This window comes from Coturnix japonica, chromosome 8 (genome assembly GCF_054131305.1).
Source record: "Coturnix japonica strain WE chromosome 8, WE-NBRP24, whole genome shotgun sequence".
Lineage (NCBI taxonomy): Eukaryota > Metazoa > Chordata > Aves > Galliformes > Phasianidae > Coturnix > Coturnix japonica.
In genome coordinates this window covers 6,584,735-6,599,263 of record NC_140670.1, presented here as the reverse complement: position 1 = coordinate 6,599,263, position 14,529 = coordinate 6,584,735, and the positions used below count along the sequence as shown (strand labels likewise).

Here is a 14,529-nt window from a genome sequence, read left to right as displayed (position 1 = left end):
ATTGTTAATGTCCTGCTTAACACATAGTTAAACAACCATTGTGGATTCATCTCAACTAATACAATGAGACAGTCCCAGCACACACTTGTATTTCAGGAGGCAGTTCGTTACACAAAACCAGTTTTTCATGTCACTGCATTTCTTCTTCTATGCCAAAGCAATCCTATTTATTGGGCAGATATTCTTACACCATGTTATAAATGGCCCTATGAATCACTGTAATGTACCTAGTTAAAAAAGACAAATATAAATGAACAAACTCCTTCTAAAGTTACTGCTTTTTAACCTGGATAATTTCAGCACTGCGATCACTCTTTGTGGCCTCAAAAAAATAAAACTGCACCTTTAGTGAGAGGCTTTATAGACTGCAGGAAAGAACATCATCAACCACCTTCCTCTCCAAACACATTTGCATAATAAGCCTCTCAGATATTTCTCATCAGATGGGATGAATCACCTTCTCTTATGACACTGACTACAGATGATTGGCTGAGCATAAACGCCAATGATTTACAAGGCTGAAGTGCAATGACAAGAGAGCTGTCCTTAATACAGACCAAGGGAACACCTGATCCTAGCAAGAAAACAAAGGAAAAGCTGGCAAAGTAGCCAACATCAACATTTTTAACATCACTCTTCATTAATACCACGTTCAAAAAATACGTGTAAATTGTCTGCCTAAGTAACAGCGCTTTAAAACTTTACTTGTTATTCAGTCTACATAAACCAGAGAAAAAATACACGGATCTCAATCTATTTCTCATGTCCACAAGGTGAAGTACTTCTTTAAAAAAGACAAAAATCATTAAAGAAAAATCAAAAAGAAGTCAAAGGAGAAAAATCATCACAGACAGGACACATTATTTCTCATTATCACCATAAACAGCGTAATGGGGAATGTAACTATCCCCGGTGTCAAAGTAGATGAGAACTGCTAGAGACAAGATAATCCTCCCCTCAATAAGCAGTGAAAAATTGTCTCCCTTGGTTAATTGCCTACTTAGCATTTCTTTTAAATTGACAAGGAAATTAAACTGACCCCTTAACTGAAGAACTGTAGCTGCTATGAAAGCTAATCGTAACAAAACTTGTACATTTTCTCCCCATTCTTCCCTCTAACATGTTCTTCAGATGGACCCAAAATAGCCCAGTGTAGTAACATACAGAGGAAAAACAGTGCTGCCAACATTAGCAAAGCAGCACTAAATAATGCTCAGGTGCAGAGTTATTGCATTGGCTACATTCTGTGAGCTGTCTGCAACAGTGAGCGATTTGTATGAATAAATATTAAGTCGGGGGTGCTGAAATAGCCAGGGAATTTCTAATGAATTATTCTAACTCCTTCTTCCGGGTTCACGTATCTGGGCCAAGGCTTTTAAAAGAGAGGGACTAAATTTAGGATGCTCAGAGTTTATCTTTAGTCATCAGAGTGCCAGCCCTTTCAGCATCCCCTACAAAACTCAATAGCTCTTCACTCTAGAAGCCTGAAACATTTAGAAACATAACTGCATTTAGAAATAAAACTAGAGGTAGGCGAGTTTAAAAGTCTATAAATATCTTCTGTTTAGAGCTGCACTGTATCCCATGAAACAATACTCAAAAACCAGACACATTTGAGAGGAGCAAAAAAACCCTGTGTTTCAAATTTTGAGCCACACTTACAGAGTCGCCTTAAAGAACCCCTAAATATCCTAAAAGGAACATCTGGAAGAGATCATGGAGATTTCAGCCTTCCAATAGCACTGCTATATCACAGCTGTAGTCACTGCCAGAGGCTTGAGGAAATGAAAGAACATGAAGACCAAGGTCTTAGGCACCTACAATATCATAACCAAATTCCTTCAGCATTCTCCAAATAAATACATACACATATATATTTGTAATTTATGTAGTTTCTTGTTCATTAAAAAGTATCTCTACTTAGGATATTATGGTCATTTGTTTTTCATTAGAATTTAAATATTCAAGCTGTTCAGCATCTTGTCATTTCTTGAAGCTTCTGGCTCAAACTATTCACAACTCTCTACAAAACATCCTGAAAAACCTACTACAGCCTATTTCATAAATGCATCCTTCAATAAAGAAAGCAGGCTGGGAACCTCTCATTGCTGCAGCCAAGGAAAACCTCGGAAATTGATTGTAGCAGGATTAATTGCTAAAATATGGGTCCTTTGCTGAAAAACATACTCACATATGTACAAAATCAGATATTTCTTTGTCTATGTAGAGAGAGACTGAGAATAATGCCTCACAACATTTCTAATCTGCTTATGAGATAAACAGTACACTGGAAATTACAGTGTATCTGTGTTTCTTTAATCTTAGGTTAGCAAGTAGCTCCCACCAAAATGGAAAAAAGAGGTGTTGGGAATCGCACACCCTTCTTCCTCCCCAGCCACATTTCAGCTACCAGATGTTAAAATACAGAACCCAAACTCAATTGATAGGCCACTATTTGTGACAACATACAAAAGATATTAGCAGAACTCGGTCAGGCTGGGAAGAGAGGAAAGAGAGCAGTGAAATGTAGAAGACTGCTAAAACAGGATCTGAAATCTCAATGCCTGTGTTTCAATCTTCTGTTTCTCCCTATTTCTTTTGTATTGCTAGTGCTCTCTACTGAAAAACAACACTATAATCAATGCTTACAAAAGATTGTTCATAAAAAATGATCAAAGATGTTTTCACGTAGTTTTGTATACTGTTCAACATACAAATTAAAATAATACATTGCTAAAAATCCATCTACTTTATTCAAACCACATGGAGAACAAATATTTACATTGCTTTATAAAGGAAGCAACTCTGCTCATTAGTTGTAGAATTGGAAAGAGAAGTGAGGAAGGTTTGCATAATACAACATAACAAATACAAAGCTCAGAAAACCAGCCATTCTGCAGCAAACACAGCAAGCAGACCAGATGCAATCCCTTCCTGACCTTTTCCAAATATCTGAAACCAAGAACATTTCCAAGCATACAGTGACACTGAAGGCTGTTTTCCAAAGTATCCGGCTGCTTTGCCAGGGTCAGCACCTCAGCATTAACAGTGAAGATCTGGGTTTGTTAAAGGGAGCATGGGGATGAAAATCCAGACACAATTTAGAGGGTGAGAAGCAGATGAGGGTCCAAATAGAGGGGGGAAATTATGTTTCCATGATAGGTGAAGATGGCAAACACAAGTGGTCCTGCTGCCTCTATAGCTCCAGAAAGAAGGGCTGCCACCTGGAAATTTGTGATACGAGTGAAGCAGTGTATGTTTTGCCGGGAAGGATATCAAAAGAGGACAAGATATTCTTCATTCTTTCACTGTAATGGTGGGGATAAAGAGCATTGCAGCTTTCAAGGGGAAAAAATAATAAAATCAAGTGAGAAGTGGTGAGTTCACAGTTGTAAAATCATCTGGAAAGTGTCCGAAGAGACACTAAAAGAAAACAAAAGCAGAGTCTGAAGACTAATTACAGCTGGAGGTACAGTGCAGATATACCTGCAGCACAGAGAATCCAGCCTGGGGGCGCTGACTGATATAATAGCAAATAAACAAATAGGAAATAGAATAGAAAATAAACAAATAGGAAATAGAATATCTCAAGTTGGACGGGAACCATACAAATCACAGAACCCAACTACTGGCTCCAAACAAGCACCACCCAAAAAATCAGAGCACACGACTAAGAAAACTGCCCAGGATCTTCTTAAATTCTGGCAAGTTTGGTGCTGTGACCACTGCCCTGGGGAGTCTGTTCTTGCACCTAACCACCCTCTCCCTGATATCCAACCTGAAACTCCCTGTCGCAACTCCATGCTACTCCCTCAAGCACTATCACTGGTCATCAGATAAAGGAGATCAGCACCTGTATCTCCACTCCCCTTCATGAGGAGCCCTAGGGCACAATGAGTTGTCCCATCATTCATTCTACTCCTCTCTAAGCTGAATAAGCCAAGGGACCTCAGCCATGCCTCACAGGTTTTTGCCTCCAGACCCTTCTGGAATGACTCCACCACGTATAGTTGAGTATTCAACTCCTCACTGTTTTCATGGGGAACCAACTGAGACTAGCAGCAAAGCCTGTTAGGTGCTGACATCCAATTCTGTGATGCCCAACACCAGCAACTCCTACTGTGCAGCTGCTTTCTACCTTGCAGCCTTCCTGCAGGCTCCTGCCAGCTGGACTGACTGCCAATGGGCAGTGCCTGGGATGCTGACAGCCAGGGAGTGACTGGAGACCTGTAACAGAGATCTGCACAGAGTCACGGCTGGGGATCCAAGTCCTTTTCCAGGATAAGAATGGTGAGAGAAGAGACTAGGAAATGCTTTGTTGCATTGGGTAAGCTTTGTTAATAGGGAACATGTGAAAAAAAAAGACATAAAGCTTCATCACTGGCAAATATCACAAAGTACTGGCTCATCTGAGGACCTCTATCATCTTTTCCTTCTTATTTCTAAAGCAGCCAGCAGGACAATGACTGGTAAACTTCTCTTTGTTGTTAATATATTTATTATTCATAATGAAGCAATAAGTAAAGAAGGGCTTGTGAAAGTAATCATGTCTAAATCTCAGCTCTTTGCAGATGTTTTAAAAGACATCATTCTCAACCCTTACAATTTACTACCTGCTCATTCCACATTTGTCACTGAATAGGTTTCAAAAGAAAACCTGTTTCCAGCTCCTGTCATCCCAAGCAAGGCTAAAGTCAGCGACCTGCTTCCAAAAGCAGCTTTTATATTTCCTCTTCACATCCTAGGAGGAAAGATTTAAGTGCAGTCTGTTATTGCTACTATTCCTCTCACAAAAATAAATAAATAAATAAATAAATAAATAAATAAATAATAAGGCAAATTTTTCAGGATCATTGTGAAATCTACTTTGTAATTGTGAAACAAGCCTCGCTCCAGTTACAGACTTGTGTTAGCAGGAGACAGACTTATAGTTCAGAAACATCTTCCTTCTTGGTTTAGATGTCCAGGAAAAAAAAACAAACAAACCCAGAAACCTTGGGATCAGATGGGTATAAATGGTTTATATTCCAAGAAGACATAACCAAGTTGGTAATGCAATACGGCTGTCAGTAATTCATTCTATACTCTCAAACTGCAAACAGCTAATCTAAGAAGCTGTATATATGCCCTGGGGAGAAATAAGTCAGAAGATATGGGCAAGTTCATTATGGCAGAGCAGGTGGGTTCAGTCTATATCCCTTAAATACTTGATTTATATTTAGAAACTCATTTTAATAAAACAGTGGTTTACGTTGAGGACTCGTTTGCATTGGGAAGAAAGCTTCACAGGCGAACAAGATCTCAGAGTAACTGAGATTCTTGCAATTCATTACAAACCTTCTTTCTCTTTCATTTTAAGTAAGAATCTATTCGCTCAGTGTTTCCAGAACAACTTAACTCCTACAAAGCTTAACAGATCAAAAATAAATAAAGTAAGCATTAATAGCCATAATAACATATTTTTAAAAACAAGAAGAAAAATGCCAGACAACTCTAATTGACTTCTAATATTTATAACGTTGTGATGAATACTCCAAACTGATACAGGTTTTAAAGCTGAATGGCAGTATAACCATTAGTAAGCTTCCCAGGCCATAGCACTACATCCAAACTCCAAAGCCATGACCCTGAGACATTTTGGACTCTGAATTTTGAATAGAAAAGAACTCAGTTCCAATAAGCTGTATTAGGAGTGTATGCTTACATTTTCCTTTTTAATACAGGTTAATTAAAATTTTTAAATGTCATTTCAAACAAATATGAAATTCTTCCTTCTCTAAATGTTAAATGGTAATTTAAAAAGGCTCTATGACATATTATTTCAAATAAGAAAACTCACTGAACCTGACCCTTTCTGACTGTAGTTCTTTATGAAGGGTTTGTCCTTTCTTTGAAAAGTTTTGACAAAAGTTCAATACTCTTCCTTTACTGAGCATCCACACAGATAAAAAACACCTAGCAAGCTGAGTACATACCTTCCATTGATCAGCACCTCACCAGTGATACAGCTACTTTCCCTATATTTCTAACAGGAGCCATCACCTCAGAGATCTAGTACATATTAGCTATGCAGAAAGGATACAAGAACCACAGGCATCGTGGTGGTTTAACACCCACATTTTTTGATCATTGACTGCATGTATTACTTCACTTTTGGTCTGTACTCCAACAACTGAGAGAGAACCATTTCCAGTTACTAATAATATGTCATGCAAACAGGAGTAAACTCAATCCAGATCTTCCCCTGCTTTTGGTGAACACTCCTACAGTAGATGAATGCTGATTAGAGCGCATATGTGGCATTTTGTATGATCTGATTTGATAATAACGCAAATGGATATATAATAATGGCTTCAAATTGCACCAGTTTCCTGTTACGTATGTTGTAGGTGGTTGTAATATATATATTTTCAGTATACATATGCATATACTGAAGAAAGCTGCCCAGAAGTTTAATTTTAATCAAGAGAAACAATGGAGATGAAGAAAAGGAAAAAGAGCAAGGAAGAGAGGAGAAACTCTGTGCCACAACATCTGCTTACATGGTTGTGTTCCTTATTAACCACCGTAATAAAGATGACATTGCCTATTATTTTAATCACTTAAATCTAATACCTTGGATTTCTGCTTCATCTTACTCACTTTTTATAGGTAATGCCTTTCATATTCAATCTCTTGCATCCCATTTACAGCACATTCTGCTGAATCATACATGAAAGTATAATACTGTATACAGAGTTCTTCTGATAGCATTCACTAGGAATTCACTTCTCAAAGCTCAAGCATCAAATACTATTTACAAACTTGTTAACCATCGGCCATTTAACTGTTAGGTACAGTAGTGACACAGGATAACTGCAGAGCTGCCAGGAAGCAATATTTATGAGAAGAGACACATCTAATGTTAACAACAAGTCTTTGAATGCAAAGGTATTCTTGAAAGGGTCAAACTACAAAGAATAAATTAAACTAGTCAGCATTCCATTTTTATCTGCCTGCTCTGGTGCTCCTCATCCCCCATGAACAGAAGAAATAATCTAAAACACTTCAGTGTTTTAAGTTTCCTTCTTGTTTGGAACACCTACATGGAGTTAACAAGACTTTCTTTTCAACATGAGCTTGAAAATGGTTCACCAGGCACAGATCCCCCGCAAACAAAGTATCAGCATCGATGATTGCTCTCTATCTTAAAACCTCGGATTGTGTATCATGGCATAAACACTACGCTTGAAGAACCAACTACAGGGTCAGGAGATCTCTTTGATTCTCGTGAGTTAATGGTTTTAATGATGATTTATAGCCTCTTTCGTAACACTGCCAATCGTAATTCAAGGTAGGTATTTTACAGAGGTTAAACTCTTTATAAATTTTATAAACTTGGAAAACTACATCCACATCCAAGGGAACCCTGTATATTACCCACTTTATTTAGCTGCTTAGATATAGAACATCGCTTCTCTTTAAATTCCTTAAATATACTGCCTGGTTTTAAAGAAAAGAAGACAGGAATCTTGCCTCGGCCACAAACATAATCACTTTAAACCAGTCCTTTTCTGCCTGCAGCACTCCTATTTTAAATTGCAAAATAAAGACATAAATAAAGTAAAATCCTTACAGATGTGAAGACCTTCCTGTCAGTTAGCGTGCATTTCACATGCACAAACAGTGCCACAGGCTGCGCGAGCCCTAAGAAGAGAAAGATCACCTTTAACAAGAGAAGAGTCACTGATCAGGTGTGCCAGCAAGAGAGAATTATTTATCTTGCTTTATACTTCACTAGGCTCCTACATACTGGTCAACTGATAACTCCGTCTGCACTAGGAGGAAAGAAACCCTGGGCAAAAAATAATGGAAGAGCTAACTCTCCCTTTACACCACCTTAATGCAAGTATAAGGCTTTACAAACGGGTAAGCAACAGTCTCCCAGCTCTGTGTACATAGCACACAGCACTGAGAGGTAGACAATGATTAGTTCAGCTTCATTTACAGATCTTTCTTCCAAACAGGTGTACAAATACTCATCATTTAAGTTCTAACTTAAGTTTTGCATTTGTACTGTCTCAAATCTTGTAGAGATGCATGTAAGCCCACGTGGCTGCCACTTCATTGCTGCCAGTCTTTATCAGCTGGCAAATCTTCGACAGCAAGGATGTTATATACAGCAACATATACATACACACACATAGATATACATACACAGTGGCGTGACTTGAACAGATTTGGCAAAAAAAACAACACACCACCACATATTCACTTTTCCTTAATGCTTGCAAACAGTTATTCAAGAGAGTACAGTAAATTAAGAATACATATTCCACCCTTTGAAGCAATTCCCACTTTGTCTAACAGAAGCTCGCCTAGTGTTTGCACAGTTATAAACAAATGGGTTTCTGAGAATGAACTTCTCTACGCTGTCTGGAGCAACAGCTGATCTTCCAACTCCAGGGAAAAGAGCATTCAGAACAGATTATTCCTTGATTCTGTTATTGAAAACAAATCACTTCTAGCATTGTAACAATTGTAATTTTCTCCTCATTGTTTCTGAGGTAAAATCCAGACAAAACACAGATTTGTGTTCAAATTACAATGTACAAACCCAGAGGAAAAAAGTGAAAATCTGAGCATATTTCACTTGTGATACAGCATCCTTAACCACTGATTTCCATTACCCCATCCATACAAGTAAGAAAGCTAATGAAAGCAGCCTACGCATCGCAAAAAAATCAAGTACATTATAGTGCTTCTGTTGGATAGTGTGGTCATGAGTTAAATAAGGCTCAGAACAGCCCAGATTGCTAGCTTTGTAATGGAGGGCCTTGAAGTAATTCCAAATTTCCTCAGCCATCCTCAGAATTTGAACTTTACATTAGCCTATTTTCTCAGCAGTTACTACTTCTAAAGCCAAGTGCTTTAAATGTTTGTTTGATATTATCAGCAGTGATTCGGAGAAATACTGTTAAAGGAAATGGTCCTAGTTTCCTGAGAAAAATAGGAGAAGTGTGATAAATGCAGAGCTACTTAGAGAATGTTTAAAAAGACGATGACTTCCCAATCCAGATAACATAATTACAGTGAAATAGTGTGAAAAATAAGGTCACGCACTGAGAGAATAGCAAAAAGAAACAACCCCACAACACTGCTATTACTTGAGACTTCGCCAGTTGGAAAACACAAGAGGCTTATTAGAGGTTGATTCTCTGCTCTACCAATTTGTGCTCCCATGAACAGTTTGACCCTAAGATGTATCAGCTGAAATGTCAGTAGCGCAAGAAAGTATTAACAACACCAGGGAGGCTTCTGCAGTAACAGTGGCGTGGAAGTTGAGCTTAAGTTTGGATAGTTTACTTATGAGCAGAACTATAAGAGAATAAGCTAGCTGTATTTCAAATACTATTTTAAGTATCTCAGGAGGATAAATGCCATTGCAATTGCTAAATACACTTGGGCATGCTGGAAAAAGGACAAATAGGATCAGATATGTTTTGGCTGAGAAAGATTTCTAAGTAGTATGGTGAGGTACTGAATTCTTCTCAAGGACAGTGGCAGCAGGTCAAAAGACAGCCAGCTCAATTTCAAGAGGGCACAATTAGTTTATAGAAGCAACTATGGAATATGTATATACATATTACTGTGGCCTCTGTTCTCAGGGGATGGGAATTCATTCTTCATCTTACAACTCTGAGGCAGTGCAGAAACCAACCAGCAGCGTTCCAGGTCTCCTGATAGGGGCACAAAATATACACTTTATGTATCAGAGGTTACACTGGAGCTGGAACAGTTAATTATGAGTTGGCAATTCTATCAGGAACTCAGACATTCAAGACTTAATATATCACAGGTTCCAAATTGCATCTCCTGGGACTTGGAAAGCTTGGAACTTGTCAGCTTCAATGCAATTTGTTTTTCCAAATCCAAATTGTTTTTAAAAGATCAAGGTGTTCTCGTTTTATACAGCATTAAGCACAAAAAACAGCAATCCTTTACCATTCTGATGAGAACTGTCTGCCATAATATTTATTATTTACTAAAGCTTGACTGTCGGAGAAAAGCAAGGAGCTTTTTGAAGTCTACTTAGGTAGCTAAGTTGCTATTTTCTGAATTTAGGTCTGAAAAAAGACTGATTACTTCAGCTATGAAGAACTTGGCTTACAAACATATATATATTTCTTGTAAACCATATGGTTCATGAAGTAAATTGTAATATAGGATCAATATTAGCTCCTTTCAAGTTAAAGGGGACAAGATTTCATCCCACAGAATCTTCTGTTTTAGTTACACTGCTTCAAATCCTCCAGAACTGATGGATTTAGAAGCTTATATTAAGAAACAGTGCATATGACTGAGTAAAGTAATTAATTTAACAGGTCCTTGCAGAAGATATATATTACAAACAAATACACATTAAATATAAGCAAACAAATCTTAGCCTGGACAGTCAGAATTCTAGAGAGAAAGAAATCCACAAAGTAAAACACAAAAAGACCCAAACCAACACGTGTAGTTCTCAAATGAGGTCAGCACAAGTTCCAAACTGATCAATTCCAAGACAATATAGGGTGAGCACTAACAAGAAATAAATGTAATAATATTGTGGTACTATTACACACTCAGGTTGAAATTTACAGCACACAGATCGAATGCATGCTAAGTGTCTCACACAGCACAAGACAGAACACGTTCTTCTTCATCACCTTCAATGCATATCCTGATGTCAAAAACCTAGATTGTGTTTTTTTTGGCTTAGTAGCATCAAAAGGGTTCATCTCAGCAAAGCATGTGCTGAACCTGCTGTTTTCTGCTCCGGAAGAGGGAAAACACAATGCACATTTGGAGACATTCTGTTAATAATCTTCAAGCCTTCACCAGAGGCATTTTTAAAACCATCCTATAGAACATCATTTGATGAGTACTGTGAATATACGTACACTAGGCTGTCCCATAAATCTGCCTTTCATGCCATCGCTATTACATCACTCAAACTGAAAACAAAGCCTTTACTTACAAGAGTATGACTACGAGTTTGCACTTGCAAATTACATCCTATTGTTTCATGCCTGCAGCTACTAATAAGCCTTGGGGTTTGATTGTTTTCAGCTGAATACCAGAAGACAGCAGAAGGATTTTTCCTCCATGAATCTGAAGCTGACAGTCAAACGGTCTGGCCACAATCCAGAACTACCCTGTCCCTCTCTGAGCAGACAGACATGTCTGCATGCATATGTGCCTGCTCTTGTGTGGGCCAAGTTGGGCTCCACCTATGCAGGACTATTTATTTATATTGTGGGGGGGGTGGGACAAAATATATGTTTTCTTTGAAAACAATATAAATCATTAGACCAAACAATTTGATTCTCTTCTGCTGGTGTTTCATGTAATCACTCCCTTCTGTGGCTTTAGGAATAAGAGGACAGCAGAGGACAGTAATTTTGAAGAGGTTTAAATATGCACATTTTTCTGTAATCACTGGTCTGCATCAGAGAGAACAATGTCTTCTCCACCCAGGGCAGTGCTTGTGGGACAAATGGCAAGAAGCCATTTCCCAGCTAGATTTGCTATCGCCTTGCCTTCGAAAGCACATTTCACCACTTCAGTTAACTGTGTCAAATGAGATACCACATGAGTGAGCTCTGTGCAAATTGCCTCTCACAGCAGTCTACATACCGTGCTCAAACATCACCTTCCCTAACCTCCGATTGTTCTCTGTTTCTTTTCATTAAGTCTATTCACTTCTTCTCTCTAATATCTGTGTCTTGGCTGACTGTCAGCTGACTTCTTCCTGCCCCTTTCAACGATCACAAGTCATTAGTCAGCTATCTGTGCTGCATAGCTGAAACAGAAAAGCTCCAAGTCAAGTGAAAAGACTGCAGCACACTACCTGTGCTATTAGTTTGCTTTCCCTTAGCTACTCCACACCGTGTATTTCTGAGGAAGATTCATTTCCCAAATTAATTACATGTATGTAATCAGTAACCCTCAGTCTTTCCTTCTGAAACCCTCACAAGCTATTTCCTCCATAGCAAGCCAAGAGACAGAACTGCTCGCCCCCATCTCTAGATAAACTCTACAAACCTTTTCTTCTCTCTTCCTACCACATTTTTCCTACAGCCTCCCCAGACAGACTGAAGACAGTACAGCAGCTGCACTAAAACCTGCACTGGATTTTCCTGCCTCTGCGTTGGGGATGGAAGCAACATCTCTCACCCCACGTATCCTCAAGGGCTGTAACCTCATGCCACATACTGTGAGAAATGAACAAGCAATAAAGTTCTCACTAGCTTTCAAAAGCCAAGACTATCAGCTTGCTAAATGCCTTCCTACCCCTTCTGCCCATCTAATACAAAAGGGAAGATACTTAGCACCAGCAAACAGGGATGAATAGCCTTTGCAATCCTCAATTCTCATTTAGCATAACTATATAGTTTTAATTACGTGTAAAACTTTGCATATGCACATACATACCGTCTGAATAACCTCCAACAGCGGGTACAGCTGCCATCCATGCCAAGAGCCAAAAAATCATCGCAAAAATGATCCCTAGGTGTCAGTCCGTGATGGGGGGCACAGGAACCAGGAAAAGAAAAAGGAGAGACGAAGGAACGAAGGGAAAAAAAAGGAAGGAGCTTTGCCGAACGGGCCCACGTGCTGCAGGAGAGGGGGCAGGGCGGAGGGCCAGCAGATCGTTCTAACAAAGCAAACACAATGGCAGCGATTTGAGGAGTTAATGGAATTAACCAAATCAAACAAAACGAGAGAGACGAGAGTACTCGAAGTAGAAGTGAAGCCACGGCAGTGCGAGGGCAGCATATGCTTTGCTCCGCGACGAGCTGAGGCGGCCCGGTCTGGAGTCCCAGCCCGGTTCCGGAACCCAAAATGGCGGTGACACCGAACCAGAACATGGAGTCTTTAACTGCCTCGGTTCTGCGTGATGTTCTGATGTGCAATACCGACAACAGACATCACAACACCACAACAGCAAGAAACAAACTAACAGAACCCAACCAGATCAGCTATCCAGCATCTATCTCTACATAGTTCTCATTTCTAATTTCACTTCTGAAATCCATGATGGATTAAAAGAGACCCCACCCCAAGCCATTCTATGATTCTATGCTGGATTTTGAGTAGTTTTATTCAAATAACTTAAAATCAGCTAGGATATCAACAGTTTTGTCAGGCTCCACAAAGACTTGAATCTTTGTTGGTGACTAGTAAGCATAACTTACCCAACTTGAACATTTATTTAATAACTGATGATTAATTGCTCAAGTCCTGCTCTTGAGTTACATGCCTGAGCAGCTTGGGATACTGCTGTAAAGATCACAACTCCTAAGCTTTGCTATTCCATCCCATTGCCATGGAAGTCTCAAAACCTGTCTCAGATGAATAATTGTGGTAATAACTGAAATAAACTCAGCTGTCTTGTTTTTATCACTGTTTGAGCTACTACTAGAGAAAATGAGGGACTTGGGAAAAAGAGAAAAAAGATGTTACAAACATCCATCTGATACAAAAATCAAAGAAACTTTGATGTTTTAAGTAAAGTGACCGCAACTGAAAACTGGGTTCAAGTTGTTATAACCATGTTTTTAATGCAAATAGGATTTAAAATGTATGACTAATTGGTCTCATTAAAATCCCCCTTTCAGATTTACATATGTAAATATTTGCCAAATTATCCTTTATCTAAATAATTATGTCACCCTAAGTTACATGATACATATCATATATGGTAGGGATAAGATGAAAAAGAAGATAAACTGTTTCTGATCAATCTGAACAAGCTTTTCTCCTTGAGTAATCTCATTACAAACTTGGGCGCGGGGGGAAATCAGGAACAAGGAATCAACGCTCCTCCCATGTTGATGTATCAAAGGTACAGGGTCAATACTTTGCAGTATTTTCAGAGCAAAGAAAGCCCTGTCAGCTTTACCACAGCTTGCATCCTCTAATAGAACAATAATAGACACTGCACTGCAGCACCAAAGTGCTTCTAGAAGCTTCCATTATGGAAATACCTTCCTTCTCTGTCCAAGCCAGGTCTTTGAATCTGAAATCCTCTTTGCCTTATATACATTCGAGCTGAGGAAGCAGACTCAACATTAGGAACCCTCTTTGGTGCAAAAGAACAGTAATTGAAATTTATTCCCTGTTCTGAAGAGAGCATCAGCAGTGGGGAGAGCTAAGAGGGCACTGGGAAATGCCTCCCCACGGCACTGTTATGCCCTATGTACTGCTTCAGAACCAATATGGGAGGACCATCCACAACAATTCTCCAGGCTCTAGAAGCCTGGTTGGTTTGTGAACATTTCTCCACAGCTGCAATTCCTTCCATGCACCTTCTATTATGTAATAACCAACCTGCTTCTCAAAGGGTAGTTTTACAGCCTTCTCCCAGACTTACATTGAGAGAGGCTGGGAGGAGACACAGCCAGCACAGCTGACCTCATCTCAACCGAAGGGATGTCCCATACCATTAAGCATCATGCATAGGTAGAGGAAGTAAGGGGAAGATTGGAGTGATGGTATTTG

General features: G+C 39.1%; 1 protein-coding gene across 5 annotated transcripts in view; it reads right to left on the bottom strand.

Annotated features, from left to right (window-relative positions):
• The window catches only part of GRID1 (glutamate ionotropic receptor delta type subunit 1), a 474,308-nt gene that overhangs the window by 118,300 nt on the left and 341,479 nt on the right, over positions 1 to 14,529 (bottom strand). Inside the window, exon 1 of one of the 5 annotated variants that reach the window (XM_085555006.1) lies at positions 12,460 to 12,625. The exons of the other annotated variants lie outside the window; for them this stretch is intronic. The gene's annotated coding sequence lies outside the window, so the exon portion shown is untranslated. Of the gene's footprint in view, positions 1 to 12,459; positions 12,626 to 14,529 lie in introns of those variants that run through there. 5 annotated transcript variants of the gene reach the window in all.